Here is a 19576-nt window from a genome sequence, read left to right as displayed (position 1 = left end):
CCTAAGAGACCCACTGGTGATGATGCAGACCAGTCAACAAAACCTTCTGATATCTGGTCCGGCCTAAAAGAACTGCCTATAATTAGTGACGTGTCTACCATGACTCCATCTGATACAGTCACCGTTTACAGAATGGTTGATGATTATTTTAGTGATAGTATCCAAATAGGGATATCTGACAGTCTGTTTCACTTGCACAAACTAACTTTGCTTTACTTAAGTTGCCCACCTTCCAGTGTGTACTACGAAAGAGTTTTCGGCGCATCCAGGAACATTGTCAGAGATCGACATAGGAGGTTACTTCTCCAAAATGTGGAAAAGATGATGTTAATCAAAATGAATGACTAATTCCATGGGAAGACCTTTACAGGCACTTACGACCAAAAAATACAGAGACACCTGTAATGGTGGATTCCAGCAGGGACACATTAATATTGTGTGAAGAAGATGATGTACACACTGATGGGGATGAGGAATCGGATGATGATGACTGACTGCAAATGACTGGAAATTAATTTAATAATACTGTAGGAACAAAAACAGGCTAAACTTCTGTGATTTTAGCTGTTTTTATGATTTTTGACAAAAAACAAGAATCCCAAAAAAATCCAAAAACACAAGGGAAATACCAAAGATATTGGATATTGGAGATCCAAAACCAAAACATGGGGTCGGCGCACATCTCTACTAATTAAAAGTTCTCTCTCAGGTGAAAACATTCATTTACGAATAAGGCTTCCCTCAATTTAATAAATAGATCCCGAATTCAGGGATATTTGTTTATGTTAAAACATTGCTGTTTAACTAACACAACAAAATCAATCTCAGTAAAATTGTAAATTTGATTAAAAGTAATCTTTCACTTTCGTAATTAAAACAAGGTTACAGTAATTTATGTAAATTAAGATTTTTTTATGTGCAAAAAAAGCTGCTTTCTTTACAGAATCTCAAACTACTTCATTGTGTGTTTGTAACAGGAGCAGGACCGTGATGTCGGATCATGGGACCAGTCTTGCAGATGTTACAACAAAAGGATATTCAAATGCTGCAATAATAAACTTGTTGTGCAATAGTTTTTACATACTGCATATCAGTATTTCAAGTTACAGAAAGTGTGAACAGTTAGGAATGCAGCCGACACTGGGCCTGGTTGAGAGAAGCACACAATGTTGATGTCGGACGCAGCAGAACGATTTTTTTTCACTGCGTATGCGCAATATACCCGTTGCGGTGGATTATCAACAGCGCAAGCACATTGGCTCTATTTGCAAAGTGAGTGACACGTAGTCAGCATTTGGGGGAGGTAGCGGGCGTGGCTAGAAAAAGGCAGGCAGGGTGGACTCTTTCCAGGGCACTACCTATCAGCCACTAGGAATTCACTCACAGCTGAAGAGGCCCCGGCATCTTAGGAGAGATGCTCAGTCTAAGACAGCATAGGGGTGCCCATGGGGCATGTGGTGTCCCTACTTATGTATGTGAGCAGCGGATGTGAGACGCTGGCAGTAGTTGTCTCTGTGTACAAAATGGCACCTCTGAATCAGGCCCATTATCCTTACACTATTACTCTGCTTATTTCTCACAGCTACCCGGAAGATGTTCATGTGGGTTTTTTTACAGACACAAAGCACAACTTCTATCAGTTGTGATAAAAACAATAGTGATAATGTAAATGTATGGCAACAATTGCAGAACACATTTGATAGATAGCAGGGCTGAATTTATGGGTGGTCTTCAGGTTGCCGACTGTCGGGATCCCGACGCACAGTATACCGGCGCCAGAATCCCGACAGCAGGCATACCGACAGATTTTCTCCCTTGTGGGGGTCCACGACCCCCCTGGAGGGAGAATAAATAGCATGGCGCATGTAGCGCGCCACCGTGCCTGCAGCGTGGCGAGCGCAGCGAGCCCGTAAGGGGCTCATTTGCACTCGTTACGCTGTCGGCCACAGGCATACCTTAATACACCCGAATTTATAACCTACAGTAAATCCCAAATTACAGAAAAGTGCATATGCGTCAAGTAGCCCCTCTCGGCAAGCTAGGTCCTCGCAGAGCTTTTTTCTCCAAATGTGCATTTTACACAAATAAAACAACTGGAAGTGACAAAACTACTTTGCTATAATACACTGATCAATTCTAGGTAAGAAGTGCTCTGATGTAGTGGCCGTGGCTTTTTCTCATGTCAGGTACCGTTGTGCTGCATCTGTAACTAATTTCTGCGCGGTTAAAGTAACAGGCTGGGGTCTCTTTTCACTATGGGGGTCATTCTGAGTTGTTTGCTCGCTAGCTGCTTTTAGCAGCAGTGCAAACGCTAAGCCGCCACCCTCTGGGAGTGTATCTTAGCTTAGCAGAAGTGCGAACTAAAGGATCGCAGCATTGCTATAAAAAAAATTGTGCAGTTTCAGAGTAGTTGCAGACCTACTCCTACCTTCAGACTGTTTAGTTCCTGTTTTGACGTCACAAACACGCCCTGCGTTCGGCCAGCCACTCCCCCGTTTCTCAAGCCACTCCTGCGTTTTTACCTGGCATGCCTGCGTTTTTTCACACACTCCCCGAAAACGGCCAGTTACAACCCAGAAACACCCACTTCCTGTCAATCACTCAATGATCAGCAGTGCGACTGAAAAGCATCGATAGAGCTTGTGTAAAACTACATCAGCTTTTATGAAAGTACGTTGCGCGTGCGCAGTATTGCCGGGTTTTTTGCCTGATCGCTGTTCTGCGAACATCGACATCTATCGATCAACTCGGAATGACCCCCTATGTCCACAATGCAACTACTGTATGATGCAAAAGTGAAAGAAAAAATAAGAATTTACTCACCGGTAATTCTATTTCTCGTAGTCCGTAGTGGATGCTGGGGACTCCGTAAGGACCATGGGGAATAGACGGCTCCGCAGGGCACAATTAAAGAAAGATTCAGGACTATCTGGTGTGCACTGGCTCCTTCCCCTATGACCCTCCTCCAGACCTCAGTTAAGATACTGTGCCCGGAAGAGCTGACACAATAAGGAAGGATTTTGAATCCCGGGTAAGACTCATACCAGCCACACCAATCACACCGTACAACTCGTGATATTATGAACCCCGGTTAACAGTATGATAACAACGGAGCCTCTGAACAGATGGCTCGCAATAACAACCCGATTTGTGGAACAATAACTATTTAAAAGTATTGCAGACAATCCGCACTTGGGATGGGCGCCCAGCATCCACTACGGACTACGAGAAATAGAATTACCGGTAAGTAAATTCTTATTTTCTCTGACGTCCTAGTGGATGCTGGGGACTCCGTAAGGAGCATGGGGATTATACCAAAGCTCCCAAACGGGCGGGAGAGTGCGGATGACTCTGCAGCACCGAATGAGCAAACTCAAGGTCCTCCTCAGCCAGGGTATTAAATTTGTAAAATTTAGCAAAAGTGTTAGACCCTGACCAAGTAGCCGCTTGGCAAAGTTGCAGTGCCGAGACCCCTCGGGCAGCCGCCCAAGATGAGCCCACCTTCCTTGTGGAGTGGGCTTTTACTGATTTTGGCTGCGGTAGTCCTACCGCAGAATGCGCAAGCTGAATAGTGTTACAAATCCAGCGAGCAATGGTCTGCTTAGAAGCAGGAGCACCCAGCTTATTGGGTGCATACAGGATAAACAGCGAATCAGTTTTCCTGACTCCAGCCGTCCTGGAAACATAATTTTTCAGGGCCCTGACTACGTCCAGCAACTTGGAATCCTCCAAGTCCCTAGTAGCCGCAGGCACCACAATAGGTTGGTTCAAGTGAAACGCTGATACCACCTTTGGGAGAAACTGAGGACGAGTCCTCAACTCTGCCCTATCCATATGGAAAATCAGATAAGGACTTTTACACGACAAAGCCGCCAATTCTGACACACGCCTGGCCGAAGCCAGGGCCAACAACATGACCACTTTCCACGTGAGATATTTCAAATCCACGGTTTTAAGTGGCTCGAACCAATGTGACCTCAGGAATCCCAAAACCACATTGAGATCCCAAGGTGCCACAGGAGGCACGTAAGGAGGCTGAATATGCAGAACTCCCTTGACAAAAGTCTGAACTTCAGGCAACGAAGCCAGTTCCTTTTGAAAGAAAATCGACAGAGCCGAAATCTGGACCTTAATGGACCCCAATTTGAGGCCCATCGTCACCCCTGCTTGCAGGAAATGCAGGAAACGACCCAGTTGAAATTCCTCCGTTGGGGCCTTCCTGGCCTCACACCAAGCCACATATTTCCGCCAAATGCGGTGATAGTGGGTTGCAGTCACATCCTTCCTGGCCTTGATCAGGGTAGGAATGACTTCCTCCGGAATACCCTTTTCCTTCAGGATCCGGCGTTCAACCGCCATGCCGTCAAACGCAGCCGCGGTAAATCTTGGAACAGGCAGGGCCCCTGCTGCAGCAGGTCCCGCCTTAGCGGTAGAGGCCATGGGTTCTCTGAGAGCATCTCTTGAAGTTCCGGGTACCAAGTTCTTCTTGGCCAATCCGGAACCACGAGTATAGTTCTCACTCTTCCCCTTCGTATTATTCTCAGCACCTTGGGAATAAGAGGCAGAGGGGGAAACACGTAAACCGACTGGTACACCCACGGTGTCACTAGAGCGTCCACAGCTATCGCCTGAGGGTCCCTTGACCTGGCGCAATATCTTTTTAGCTTTTTGTTGAGGCGGGACGCCATCATATCCACCTGTGGTCTTTCCCAATGGTTTACAATCAATCGGAAGACTTCTGGATGAAGTCCCCACTCTCCCGGGTGAAGGTCGTGTCTGCTGAGGAAGTCTGCTTCCCAGTTGTCCACACCCGGAATGAACACTGCTGACAGTGCTAGCACGTGATTTTCCGCCCATCGGAGAATCCTTATGGCTTCTGCCATTGCCCTCCTGCTTCTTGTGCCGCCCTGTCTGTTTATATGGGCGACCGCCGTGATGTTGTCTGATTGGATCAGAACCGGTTTGTTTTGAAGCAGGGGACTTGCTTGGCATAGGGCATTGTAAATGGCTCTTAGCTCCAGGATATTTATGTGTAGTGAAATCTCCTGATTTGACCACAGCCCTTGGAAATTTCTTCCCTGTGTGACTGCTCCCCAGCCCCGAAGGCTGGCATCCGTGGTCACCAGGACCCAGTCCTGTATTCCGAATCTGCGGCCCTCTAGTAGACGAGCCCTCTGCAGCCACCACAGTAGTGACACCCTGGTCCTTGCCGACAGGGTTATCCGCTGCTGCATCTGCAGATGCGACCCGGACCATTGGTCCAACAGGTCCCACTGGAAAATCCTTGCGTGGAACCTTCCGAATGGAATTGCTTCGTACCAAGCTACCATTTTTCCCAGGACTCGCGTGCATTGATGTACCGACACCTGTCCTGGTTTTAGGAGGTTTCTGACTAGAGATGACAACTCCTCGGCTTTTTCCACTGGAAGAAACACTTTTTTCTGGTCTGCGTCCAGAATCATTCCCAGGAACAGAAGACGTGTCGTCGGGACCAGCTGTGACTTTGGGATATTGAGAATCCAGCCGTGCTGCTGCAGCACTTCCCGAGAAAGTGCTACCCCCACTAACAACTGTTCCTTGGACCTCGCCTTTGTCAGGAGATCGTCCAAGTACGGGATAATTAAAACCCCCTTCTTCCGAAGGAGTATCATCATTTCGGCCATTACCTTGGTAAAGACCCTCGGTGCCGTGGATAACCCAAACGGCAGCGTCTGGAACTGATAGTGACAGTCCTGTACCACAAACCTGAGGTACTCCTGGTGAGGAGGGTAAATGGGGACATGCAGGTAGGCATCCTTGATGTCCAGGGAGACCATGTAATCCCCCTCGTCCAGGCTCGCAATAACCGCCCTGAGCGATTCCATCTTGAACTTGAATCTTTTGATATATGTGTTCAAGGATTATAAATTTAAGATGGGTCTCACCGAACCGTCCGGTTTCGGTACCACAAACATTGTGGAATAGTAACCCTTTCCTTGTTGAAGGAGGGGTACCTTGCCAATCACTTGCTGTGAATACAGTTTTTGGATAGCCACCAACACTGCCTCCCTGGCAGAGGGAGTTGCTGGTAAGGCAGATTTTAGGAAATGGCGGGGGGGAGACGCCTCGAATTCCAGCCTGTACCCCTGAGATACTACTTGAAGGATCCAGGGATCCACCTGTGAGAGAGCCCACTGTGCGCTGAAATTTCTGAGACGGGCCCCCACCGTACCCGGGTCCGCCTGTGAAGCCCCAGCGTCATGCTGTGGACTTACCGGATGCGGGGGAGGACTTCTGCTCTTGGGAACTGGCTGTATGTTGCAGTTTTTTCCCTCTACCTTTGCCTCTCGGCAGAAAGGATGCGCCTCTAGCCCTCTTGTTTTTATGGGGCCGAAAGGACTGTACTTGATAATACGGTGCTTTCCCCTTATAAGGCAAAACTTCCATGTGCCTTTTTTCTGGCAGCAATGGACATTGCGCTTATTTTTTATGCCAGCCGGCAAATATCCCTCTGTGCATCACGCATGTATAAGACAGCGTCTTTTATATGCTCTATTGTCAGCAAAATATTGTCCCTATCCAGAGTATCAATATTATCCGACAGGGAATCTGACCACGCAGCAGCAGCACTGCACATCCATGCCGATGCAATCGCTGGTCGCAATATAATGCCCGTGTGTGTATATATAGCTTTTAGGGTAGCCTCCTGCTTTCTCTCAGCAGCTTCCTTTAGGGCGGCCGTATCCGGAGACGGTAGTGCCACCTTTTTTGATAAACGTGTAAGCGCTTTATCTACCCTAGGGGGTGTTTCCCAACGTGACCTATCCTCTGGCGGGAAAGGGTACGCTGCCAATAACCGTTTAGAAATTATCAATTTCTTATCGGGGGAAGTCCACGCTTCCTCACACACCTCATTTAATTCCTCAGATGCAGGAAAAACTACTGGTAGTTTTTTCTCACCAAACATAATACCCTTTTTTGTGGTACCTGGGGTACTATCAGAAATGTGTAATACATTTTTCATTGCCTCAATCATGTAACGGGTGGCCCTATTGGAAGGTACACTAGTCTCATCGTCGTCGACACTGGAGTCGGTATCCGTGTCAACATATGTGTCTGCCATCTGAGGTAGCGGGCGTTTTAAAGCCCCTGATGACATTTGAGACGCAGGACAGGCACAAGCGGAGTAGCCGGCTGTCCTATGTCGTCAAACCTTTTATGTAAGGAGCTGACACTGTCACGTAATTCCTTCCATAAGTCCATCCACACAGGTGTCGATCCCGCAGGGGGTGACATCACATTCACAGGCATTTGCTCTGCCTCCACATCATTATCCTCATCATACATGTCGACACAGCAGTACCGACACACAGCACACACACAGGGAATGCTCTGACAGAGGACAGGACCCCACAAAGCCCTTTGGGGAGACAGAGGGAGAGTATGCCAGCACACACCAGAGCGCTATATAACACAGGGATATCACTATACAGAGTGTTTTCCCCTATAGCTGCTTGTATTATATATACTGCGCCTAAATTTATTGCCCCCCCCCTCTCTTTCTGTAGTGCAGGACTGCAGGGGAGAGCCAGGGAGCGATCCCTCCAGCGGAGCTGTGAGGGAAAATGGCGCCAGTGTGCTGAGGAAGATGGCTCCGCCCCTTTTTCGGTGGGCTTTCTCCCGCTGTTTGTGTAACTCTGGCAGGGGTTATTTACACCTATATAATCTCTAGGGCTATATATGGTGTCAGTTTTGCCAGCCAAGGTGTTAATATTGCTGCTCAGGGCGCCCACCCCCCAGCGCCCTGCACCCATCAGTGACCGGAGTGTGTGATGTGCATGAGGAGCAATGGCGCACAGCTGCAGTGCTGTGCACTACCTTGGAGAAGACAGAAGTCTTCAGACGCCGATTTTCCGGACACTTCTTGCTTCTGGCTCTGTAAGGGGGACGGCGGCGCGGCTCCGGGAACGGACGACGAGGTCGGGTCCTGTGTGCGATCCCTCTGGAGCTAATGTTGTCCAGTAGCCTAAGAAGCCCAAGCTACCACCAGTTAGGAAGGTTCGCTTCTTCTCCCCTTAGTCCCTCGAGCCTGTTGCCAGCAGGTCTCACTGTAAAATAAAAAACCTAAAATATACTTTCTTTCTAGGAGCTCAGGAGAGCCTCCTAGTGTGCATCCAGCTCGGCCGGGCACAGAAATCTAACTGAGGTCTGGAGGAGGGTCATAGGGGGAGGAGCCAGTGCACACCAGATAGTCCTGAATCTTTCTTTAATTGTGCCCTGCGGAGCCGTCTATTCCCCATGGTCCTTACGGAGTCCCCAGCATCCACTAGGACGTCAGAGAAATACAGTATGCCACTCCTCTTAGAGCGCCTCAGTCACAATGGGCATGTCGCAATGCATGGTTTACAGACAACCAGTAAGTGAGGACACATCTGAATGAACTAGGGTCTGTCTAAAGTCTCATGAATGCTAATCTGTGCAGGTCATAAACTGCAAAGCACACACAAAACATACATAGATTACATCTTCAGAATGTGTATAAATGAAAATATCAAGGGGCATATTAGCAAATAAATCTAAGGCATATGGGGGGTTATTCCAACCTGATCGCATGCTGCCGTTTTGCGCAGCGATCAGGTCACTACTGCGCATGCACCGCAATGCGCAGGCGTGTCGTACAGGTACAAAGCGGATAGTTGCTGTGCAATGGATTTAACGAAGAATCCTTTCGCACAGCCGATCATAGGAGATTTACGGGTGTCAACTGACCGTTTTCTGGGAGTGTTTGGAAAAACGCAGGAGTGTCCAAGCGTTTGCAGGGCGGGTGTATGACATCAATTCCGAGACCGGACAGGCTGAAGTGATCGCAGCAGCTGAGTAAGAACTGAGCTACTCAGAAACTGCACAAACTATTTTTATACCGCTCGGCTGCACATGCGATTACACACTTGCACAGCAAATGTACACTCCCCAGTGGGCGGCGACTATGCGTTCGCACGGCTGCAAAATGTAGCTAGCGAGCGATTAACTCAGCATGACCCCCATAAACCATAAATATTTAGGTTCCCTTGAATGTATGAAGAAGGGACTGCAGCAGATACCTCCATATCTGCAGCGGTCCTTCCATTTCTGATAGCTGCCACAGCCCCAACCCCATAGGTTTCTATAGAGGCTGAGAAGGTGTCTCCAGTATGTGAAGTTTGTACCTGACATCTAATGCCATCTGAAGATGGTGTTAGCTGCTGTAGCCAATAGGCCACAGATTGCAGAAGTCACAGGGAGAGGGTTTCCCATTCAGTCCAATTCTATCAACACCAACTGCTGCAAACTGAGGTGACTCCTTGGCACTGCTTCTCTATTCCTGGACAACTTTACTTCATGCAGTTTCCTAGCCTCTGATCTACCATCTTTGATGCTTTGACACTATTTACCATTCCATCAAACTGCTGCTTCCAAAATATTTCCTTAAGTCTTGTCACGATCCTGACTTCACTCCTCTTATTCTAGTACCTGGTCTTATGACTTACCTCTGCCATCAGTCTAGCGTTCCCAGTGTATCCTGTTTTGCGGAGTTCATTATTTAAGAGGTCTGCTCAGCATACAAACTACAGTCTGTGACACTAGCTGCTGAATATCCTGATTAGCCACCTAAGAGAGTTATTATCCTGTCTGGGTAACCATCAGAATCCGGTTCTCAGCAGTGCTATCTTTGACCAACTGGCCTCTATGCACTTCGCTCCCAGCTGGCAGTGAAGTATTTTCATGCTGTCCCTGAACAGCACTGTCAAAATTCAGTGATTAATTCAAAATGTGTCTCTCCGCAGTGCTCTGATTCCAATGAGTGTCCAAAAGCCACACATGGGCGCAGCCATATTGGATTAAGTCAGCTGACTCTCTGCAGCCATACTAGACACTGCTCTAAAACCAGCTCATCGCAGCAGCCAATACCTGCTTCGAAGAAGGTATAAAAGGATCAGTCTATGAAGTCTCAAGCGGCCAGTGCAATAATGTCCACAGCCAAGCTGTGGGTCTCTTTGAGGCTCCTGCGGATTCTCATCCTTCCCAGTGACTGCAGTGCAGATCTCCATCCTGCTGCACAACCTAACTCCAATCCAGAGCCGGATTAAGGGGAAGGGGCTTCCAGGGGTAAGAACTCCGGGACCCCCTATCTGAAAGTGCTCCCAGCCACAGATTGGATCTCTAATCCGATCCAATCAGCAGTGCTGCGCTGCCCTGACCTCCACACTGACAGTCCAGCCACGCTCATCACAGCCGCCGACGCTGCAGAGCTTACTGGGCTGCTTGCTGAGCGACTGCTCAGCCGCCCAATAGGATGTGACTGTCTGAGCACTCAGGCTGCAGGGAAGAAGTAAGTTCCCTGGCAGCATCTGGACTGAGGATTTGTGCTGGTCGGGTGGAGAGATAGAGAGAAAATAAGAATTTACTTACCGATAATTCTATTTCTCATAGTCCGTAGTGGATGCTGGGAACTCCGTAAGGACCATGGGGAATAGCGGCTCCGCAGGAGACTGGGCACAAAAAGTAAAAGCTTTAGACTAGCTGGTGTGCACTGGCTCCTCCCCCTATGACCCTCCTCCAAGCCTCAGTTAAGATACTGTGCCCGGACGAGCGTACATAATAAGGAAGGATCTTGAATCCCGGGTAAGACTCATACCAGCCACACCAATCATACCGTACAACTCGTGATCAGAACCCAGTTAACAGTATGATAACCGTAGGAGCCTCTGAAAAGATGGCTTCCAACAATAAACAACCCGATTTGTTTGTAACTATATACAAGTATTGCAGACAATCCGCACTTGGGATGGGCGCCCAGCATCCACTACGGACTATGAGAAATAGAATTATCGGTAAGTAAATTCTTATTTTCTCTGACGTCCTAGTGGATGCTGGGAACTCCGTAAGGACCATGGGGATTATACCAAAGCTCCCAAACAGGCGGGAGAGTGCGGATGACTCTGCAGCACCGAATGAGAGAACTCCAGGTCCTCCTCAGCCAGGGTATCAAATTTGTAGAACTTAGCAAACGTGTTTGCCCCTGACCAAGTAGCTGCTCGGCAAAGTTGTAAAGCCGAGACCCCTCGGGCAGCCGCCCAAGATGAGCCCACCTTCCTTGTGGAATGGGCTTTTACAGATTTTGGCTGTGGCAGGCCTGCCACAGAATGTGCAAGTTGAATTGTACTACAAATCCAACGAGCAATCGTCTGCTTAGAAGCAGGAGCACCCAGCTTGTTGGGTGCATACAGTATAAACAGCGAGTCAGATTTTCTGACTCCAGCCATCCTGGAAACATATATTTTCAGGGCCCTGACTACGTCCAGCAACTTGGAGTCCTCCAAGTCCCTAGTAGCCACAGGTACCACAATAGGTTGATTCATGTGAAACGCTGAAACCACCTTAGGGAGAAATTGAGGACGAGTCCTCAATTCCGCCCTATCCGAATTAAATATCAGGTAAGGGCTTTTATAGGATAAAGCCGCCAATTCTGATACGCGCCTGGCTGAAGCCAGAGCCAACAGCATTACCACTTTCCATGTGAGATATTTCAAATCCACTGTGGCAAGTGGTTCAAACCAATGTGATTTTAGGAACCCTAAAACTACATTGAGATCCCAAGGTGCCACTGGGGGCACAAAAGGAGGCTGTATATGCAGTACCCCTTTGACAAACGTCTGAACTTCAGGTAGTGAAGCCAGTTCTTTCTGGAAGAAGATCGACAGGGCCGAAATTTGAACCTTAATGGATCCTAATTTTAGGCCCATAGACAATCCTGCTTGCAGGAAATGTAGGAAACGACCCAGTTGAAATTCCTCCGTAGGGGCCTTCTTGGCCTCACACCACGCAACATATTTTCGCCAAATGCGATGATAATGTTTTGCAGTTACATCCTTCCTGGCCTTGATCAGGGTAGGGATGACTTCATCTGGAATGCCTTTTTCCTTCAGGATCCGGCGTTCAACCGCCATGCCGTCAAACGCAGCCGCGGTAAGTCTTGGAACAGACAAGGTCCCTGCTGGAGCAGGTCCTTCCTGAGAGGTAGAGGCCACGGGTCCTCCGTGAGCATCTCTTGCAGTTCCGGGTACCAAGTTCTTCTTGGCCAATCCGGAGCCACGAGTATCGTTCTTACTCCTCTCCTTCTTATGATTCTCAGTACTTTTGGTATGAGAGGAAGAGGAGGGAACACATATACCGACTGGAACACCCACGGAGTTACCAGAGCGTCCACCGCTATTGCCTGAGGGTCCCTTGACCTGGCGCAATATCTGTCCAGTTTCTTGTTGAGACGGGACGCCATCATGTCCACCTTTGGTTTTTCCCAACGGTTTACAATCACTTGGAAGACTTCTGGATGAAGTCCCCACTCCCCCGGGTGGAGGTCGTGTCTGCTGAGGAAGTCTGCTTCCCAGTTGTCCACCCCCGGGATGAACACTGCTGACAGTGCTATCACATGATTTTCCGCCCAGCGGAGAATCCTTGCAGCTTCTGCCATTGCCCTCCTGCTTCTTGTGCCGCCCTGTCTGTTTACGTGGGCGACAGCCGTGATGTTGTCCGACTGGATCAATACCGGTTGACCCTGAAGCAGAGGCCTTGCTTGACTTAGGGCATTGTAAATGGCCCTTAGCTCTAGGATATTTATGTGAAGAGACGTTTCCATGCTTGACCACAAGCCCTGGAAATTTCTTCCCTGAGTGACTGCTCCCCAGCCTCTCAGGCTGGCATCCGTGGTTACCAGCATCCAATCCTGAATGCCGAATCTGCGGCCCTCGAGAAGATGAGCCTTCTGTAACCACCACAGGAGAGATACCCTTGTCCTTGGAGATAGGGTTATCCGCTGATGCATCTGAAGATGCGATCCGGACCATTTGTCCAGCAGATCCCACTGAAAAGTTCTTGCATGGAATCTTCCGAATGGAATCGCTTCGTAAGAAGACACCATTTTTCCCAGGACTCTCGTGCACTGATGCACTGACACTTGTCCTGGTTTTAGGAGGTTCCTGACTAACTCGGATAACTCCCTGGCCTTCTCCTCCGGGAGAAACACCTTTTTCTGGACTGTGTCCAGAATCATCCCTAGGAACAGTAGACGTGTTGTTGGAATCAGCTGTGATTTTGGGATATTTAGAATCCACCCGTGCTGACGTAGCACTACCTGAGATAGTGCTACTCCGACCTCTAACTGTTCCCCGGACCTTGCCCTTATCAGGAGATCGTCCAAGTAAGGGATAATTAATACGCCTTTTCTTCGAAGAAGAATCATCATTTCGGCCATTACCTTGGTAAAGACCCGTGGTGCCGTGGACAATCCAAACGGCAGCGTCTGAAACTGATAATGACAGTTTTGTATCACAAACCTGAGGTACCCTTGGTGAGAAGGGTAATTTGGGACATGGAGATAAGCATCCTTGATGTCTAGAGATACCATATAGTCCCCTTCTTCCAGGTTCGCTATCACTGCTCTGAGTGACTCCATCTTGAATTTGAACCTTTTTATGTAAGTGTTCAAAGATTTTAGATTTAAAATTGGTCTCACCGAGCCGTCCGGCTTCGGTACCACAAACAGCGTGGAATAATACCCCTGTCCCTGTTGTAGGAGGGGTACCTTGATTATCACCTGCTGGGAATACAGCTTGTGAATAGCTTCCAATACTGCCTCCCTGTCGGAGGGAGACGTTGGTAGAGCAGACTTCAGGAACCGGCGAGGGGGAGACGTCTCGAATTCCAATTTGTACCCCTGTGATACTACCTGCAGGATCCAGGGGTCCACTTGCGAGTGAGCCCACTGCGCGCTGAAATTCTTGAGACGGCCCCCCACCGTGCCCGAGTCTGCTTGCAGAGCCCCAGCGTCATGCTGAGGACTTGGCAGAAGCGGGGGAGGGCTTCTGCTCTTGGGAAGAGGCTGCATGGTGCAGTCTTTTTCCCCTTCCTCTGCCCCGAGGCAGGAATGAGCGGCCTTTTTCCCTCTTGCCCTTATAGGGACGAAAGGACTGGGTTTGAAAAGACGGTGTCTTTTTCTGCTGAGAGGTGACCTGGGGTAAAAAGGTGGATTTTCCAGCCGTTGCCGTGGCCACCAGGTCCGATAGACCGACCCCAAATAACTCCTCCCCTTTATACGGCAATACTTCCATATGCCGTTTGGAATCCGCATCACCTGACCACTGTCGCGTCCATAACGTTCTTCTGGCAGAAATGGACATCGCACTTACTCTAGATGCCAGGGTGCAAATATCCCTCTGTGCATCTCGCATATATAGTAATGCATCCTTTAAATGCTCTATAGTTAATAATATACTGTCCCTATCCAGGGTATCAATATTTTCAGTCAGGGAATCCGACCAAGCCACTCCAGCGCTGCACATCCAGGCTGAGGCGATCGCTGGTCGCAGTATAACACCGGTATGTGTGTATATACCTTTTAAGATATTTTCCAGCCTTCTATCAGCTGGTTCCTTGAGAGCGGCCGTATCAGGAGACGGTAACGCCACTTGTTTTGATAAGCGTGTGAGCGCCTTATCTACCCTAGGGGGTGTTTCCCAACGTGCCCTAACCTCTGGCGGGAAAGGGTATAGTGCCAATAATTTATTAGAAATCAGCAGTTTTTTATCGGGGGAATCCCACGCTTTATCACACACCTCATTTAATTCATCTGACTCAGGAAAAACCACTGGTAGTTTTTTCACACCCCACATAATACCCTTTTTTGTGGTAGTTGTAGTGTCAGAAATGTTCAATGCCTCTTTCATTGCCGTGATCATGTAACGTGTGGCCCTACTGGACATTACGTTTGTCTCGTCACCGTCGACGCTGGATTCAGTATCCGTGTCAGGGTGTGTGTCGACCATCTGAGGTAACGGGCGTTTTAGCGCCCCTGACGGTGTCTGAGACGCCTGAACAGGCACTAATTGATTTGTCGGCTGTCTCATGTCGTCAACAGTTTTTTGCAAAGTGCTGACATTGTCACGTAATTCTTTAATTACTACCATCCAGTCAGGTGTCGACTCCCTAGGGGGTGACATCACTAACACAGGCAATTGCTCTGCTTCCACATCATTTTCCTCCTCATACATGTCGACACAATCGTACCGACACCCAGCACACACACAGGGAATGCTCTGATAGAGGACAGGACCCCACTAGCCCTTTGGGGAGACAGAGGGAGAGTTTGCCAGCACACACCAGAGCGCTATATATATACAGGGATAACCTTATATAAGTGTTACTCCCTGTTATAGCTGCTGTATTTATATATTAGCTGCCAATAGTGCCCCCCTCTCTGTTTTACCCTGTTTCTGTAGTGCAGGACTGCAGGGGAGAGTCAGGGAGCCGTCCTTCCAGCGGAGCTGTGAAAGAAAATGGCGCTTGTGTGCTGAGGAGAAAGGCTCCGCCCCCTTCACGGCGGCCTTTTCTCCCGCTTTTTTCAGGAAACTGGCAGGGGATAAATGCATCCATATAGCCCAGGAGCTATATGTGATGCATTTTTTTAGCCATATAAGGTTTTTATATCGATTTTATTGCGTCTCAGGGCGCTCCCCCCCAGCGCCCTGCACCCTCAGTGACCGGAGTGTGAAGTGTGCTGAGAGCAATGGCGCACAGCTGCAGTGCTGTGCGCTACCTTATTTGAAGACAGGAACGTCTTCTGCCGCCGCTTTCTCCGGACCTCTTCGCTCTTCTGGCTCTGTAAGGGGGCCGGCGGCGCGGCTCCGGGACCCATCCAGGCTGAACCTGTGATCGTCCCTCTGGAGCTAATGTCCAGTAGCCAAGAAGCCCAATCCACTCTGCAGGCAGGTGAGTTCGCTTCTTCTCCCCTTAGTCCCACGATGCAGTGAGCCTGTTGCCAGCAGGACTCACTGAAAATAAAAAAACCTATTTAAACTTTTACTTCTAAGCAGCTCAGGAGAGCCACCTAGCTTGCACCCTTCTCGTTCGGGCACAAAAATCTAACTGAGGCTTGGAGGAGGGTCATAGGGGGAGGAGCCAGTGCACACCAGCTAGTCTAAAGCTTTTACTTTTTGTGCCCAGTCTCCTGCGGAGCCGCTATTCCCCATGGTCCTTACGGAGTTCCCAGCATCCACTAGGACGTCAGAGAAACATTTATGCTCTCACTCTCCTGTTTGTATGCCAGAATGTATTGTTTCAAAATTTTTTTAAGTTAAGCATTGAATTAGAAAGTCAGGCTCTGGGTTATGTATATATATATATATATATATATATATATATATATATATATATATATATATATATATATATATATACACACACACACACACACACACACACACACACACACACACACATACTGTATATATTTATATATATATATATATATATTTATATATACATATTTATATATACAGTATATATATATATATATATATATATATATATATATCTATCTATCTATCCAGAAAAGGTCGCACTCACATCCTCAAAAAAACAACGAATGGGGTGTCCACTCCAATGTCAAAACATTGTAATTATAGAAAGTTAATAGAGGCACTCTCCAGATTTTCCAAATATGCAAAGACAGTTCTCATTTATTATGATATACGTTACATAATCCACTTGAATAGTATCCTCAAGCGCTTTCGGCCCTCACCGGGCCTTCCTCAGGAGGCTATATAAAGGAACTACATATCAGGTGATAAAACCAAACAGCAGATCATCCCAGGCATCCAGCAGTGAAATAAGCCATGCCTGATTGGCTCTATATATACACCTATTTACAATTGAAATTGGTGCCAAAAACGCCCCTTTATGACCTCATATCAATGCGACTTAACATACAATAGTGTACATCATACACCACAATCTATACTAGTAAACATAGAGAAGAATCATATATGTGTGTGTGTGTGTGTGTGTATATATATATATATATATACACACACACACACACACACACACACACACACACACACCCCAATAGAAAAATTGGCGCATCAACTCCCACTATTCCAACCCCTAATTGGTTAATACTTTAAAAAAAAATAATAACATGTTCCATCATAAAACATTTATTAAAAACATATTCAAATTAATACAGAAGAGATATATTATTCCACACTTTAAGATGTATGACTCTTAGCGCTGAATACAAATGTTGAAGGATCACAACAATCTCCTCCTTCTCCTTATAGTTGGTTCGGAGATAGCTTCACAACACAGACAACCCAACGCGTTTCGTCTTATACAAAAGACTTCATCAGGGGTATCTCTCAAGCAGCTGAGAAGTACAGTAGTTTATACAAACAGTACAATGCGACAAAACTTGTTCATACATGCATGATGGAAACTTCAATATAACACCGAGGCTTTCTGATGAACAATCAGTGTGGCCTTGTGGTGAGATAACTTGTACAAAAATTCGGAAACCAAGGTACTGAAGGAGTCACTTTGAAAGTAAACCTTCTATACATCTGCAGTGGACGCTCAGTACCTGTGCAATCGTACACCACAATCTATACTAGTAAACATAGAGAAGAATCATATATATGTGTGTATATATGTGTGTGTGTGTGTGTGTGTGTGTATTTATATATATATATATATATATATATATATATACACTGCTCAAAAAAATAAAGGGAACACTTAAACAACACAATGTAACTCCAAGTCAATCACACTTCTGTGAAATCAAACTGTCCACTTAGGAAGCAACACTGATTGACAATCAATTTCACATACTGTTGTGCAAATGGAATAGACAACAGGTGGAAATTATAGGCAATTAGCAAGACACCCCCAATAAAGGAGTTGTTCTGCAGGTGGTGAACACAGACCACTTCTCAGCTACTATGCTTTCTGGCTGATGTTTGGGTCACTTTTGAAAGCTGGCGGTGCTTTCACTCTAGTGGTAGCATGAGACGGAGTCTACAACCCACACAAGTGGCTCAGGTAGTGCAGCTCATCCAGGATGGCACATCAATGCGAGCTGTGGCAAGAAGGTTTGCTGTGTCTGTCAGCGTAGTGTCCAGAGCATGGAGGCGCTACTAGGAGACAGGCCAGTAAATCAGGAGACGTGCAAGACGAAGGCATTGATGCTATGGACTCATGGGCCCATTCCCCAGACCTGAATCCAATTGAGCACATCTGGGACATCATGGGGGGTAATTCTAAGTTGATCGCAGCAGGAATTTTGTTAGCAGTTGGGGGAAACCATGTGCATTGCGGGGGAGGCAGATTTAACATGTGCAGAGAGAGTTAGATTTTGGTGTGTTCAATCTGCAATCTAATTTGCAGTGTAAAAATAAAGCAGCCAGTATTTACCCTGTACAGAAATAAAATAACCCACCCAAATCTAACTCTTTCTGCACATGTTATATCTGCCGCCCCTGCAGTGCACATGGTTTTGCCCAACTGCTAACAAAGTTCCTGCATGCAGAAATTTGTACACAAGTACTATACATCAGAACAACTTTTCTCCAACCATCCAACTGACCAACCATCCAACTGATCTATTCAGCAAATGAAACCTGGCACTTGGAGAACCACAAGTGGAAGCTTGACCATATCAGTTCCTAGACACTCTCTCAACAGCAGCCATCCTTCTTATTCTACAATGTCTTATGGTAACAGGACATGGGGGTGATTCAGACCTGATCGCTGGCCTGCTAACTTTGCTGTCCTGTATTCAGATAGTCGCCGACCCAGGGGGAGTGTAAATTCGCTGTGCAAGTGTGCGATTGCATGTGAATGCCTATGATGCAAAAACCCAGTGTGTGCAGTCTCTGTGCAGCCCAGGACTTACCCCTACAGTGTGATGAGAACAGGCTGATCGAGGCTGGAGCTGACGCCACCCTCCCTGGAAACACTTGGGAACGCCTTCGTAACCAGTAAACGGTCAGTTACCGCCGGTGCAAATGAAATTTTCGCACCATCGCACCACTGACCTGCAAAGCCCATTGTTGGCCGATAATAAGAATTTACTCACCGGTAATTCTATTTCTCGTAGTCCGTAGTGGATGCTGGGAACTCCGTAAGGACCATGGGGAATAGCGGGCTCCGAAGGAGGCTGGGCACTCTAGAAAGATTTCAGACTACCTGGTGTGCACTGGCTCCTCCCACTATGACCCTCCTCCAAGCCTCAGTTAGGATACTGTGCCCGGACGAGCGTACACAATAAGGAAGGATTTTGAATCCCGGGTAAGACTCATACCAGCCACACCAATCACACCGTACAACTCGTGATATGAAACCCAGTTAAAAGTATGAAACAACTGAGCCTCTCAACAGATGGCTCAACAATAACCCGATTTAGTTAACAATAACTATGTACAAGTATTGCAGATAAACCGCACTTGGGATGGGCGCCCAGCATCCACTACGGACTACGAGAAATAGAATTACCGGTGAGTAAATTCTTATTTTCTCTGACGTCCTAGTGGATGCTGGGAACTCCGTAAGGACCATGGGGATTATACCAAAGCTCCCAAACGGGCGGGAGAGTGCGGATGACTCTGCAACACCGAATGAGAGAACTCCAGGTCCTCCTCAGCCAGGGTATCAAATTTATAGAATTTTGCAAACGTGTTTGCCCCTGACCAAGTAGCAGCTCGGCAAAGTTGTAAAGCCGAGA

At 47.5% G+C, this 19576-nt stretch overlaps 1 protein-coding gene across 2 annotated transcripts in view; it reads right to left on the bottom strand.

Moving 5' to 3' along the window:
* The window catches only part of PIK3CG (phosphatidylinositol-4,5-bisphosphate 3-kinase catalytic subunit gamma), a 130012-nt gene that overhangs the window by 83336 nt on the left and 27100 nt on the right, over positions 1–19576 (bottom strand). The gene's annotated exons all lie outside the window — the stretch shown is intronic.

The sequence above is a fragment of the Pseudophryne corroboree genome, chromosome 6 (assembly GCF_028390025.1).
Source record: "Pseudophryne corroboree isolate aPseCor3 chromosome 6, aPseCor3.hap2, whole genome shotgun sequence".
NCBI classification, from domain to species: Eukaryota; Metazoa; Chordata; class Amphibia; order Anura; family Myobatrachidae; genus Pseudophryne; species Pseudophryne corroboree.
The sequence above is the reverse complement of the archived record's forward strand: the minus strand, read 5'-3'. Positions and strand labels throughout refer to the sequence as shown.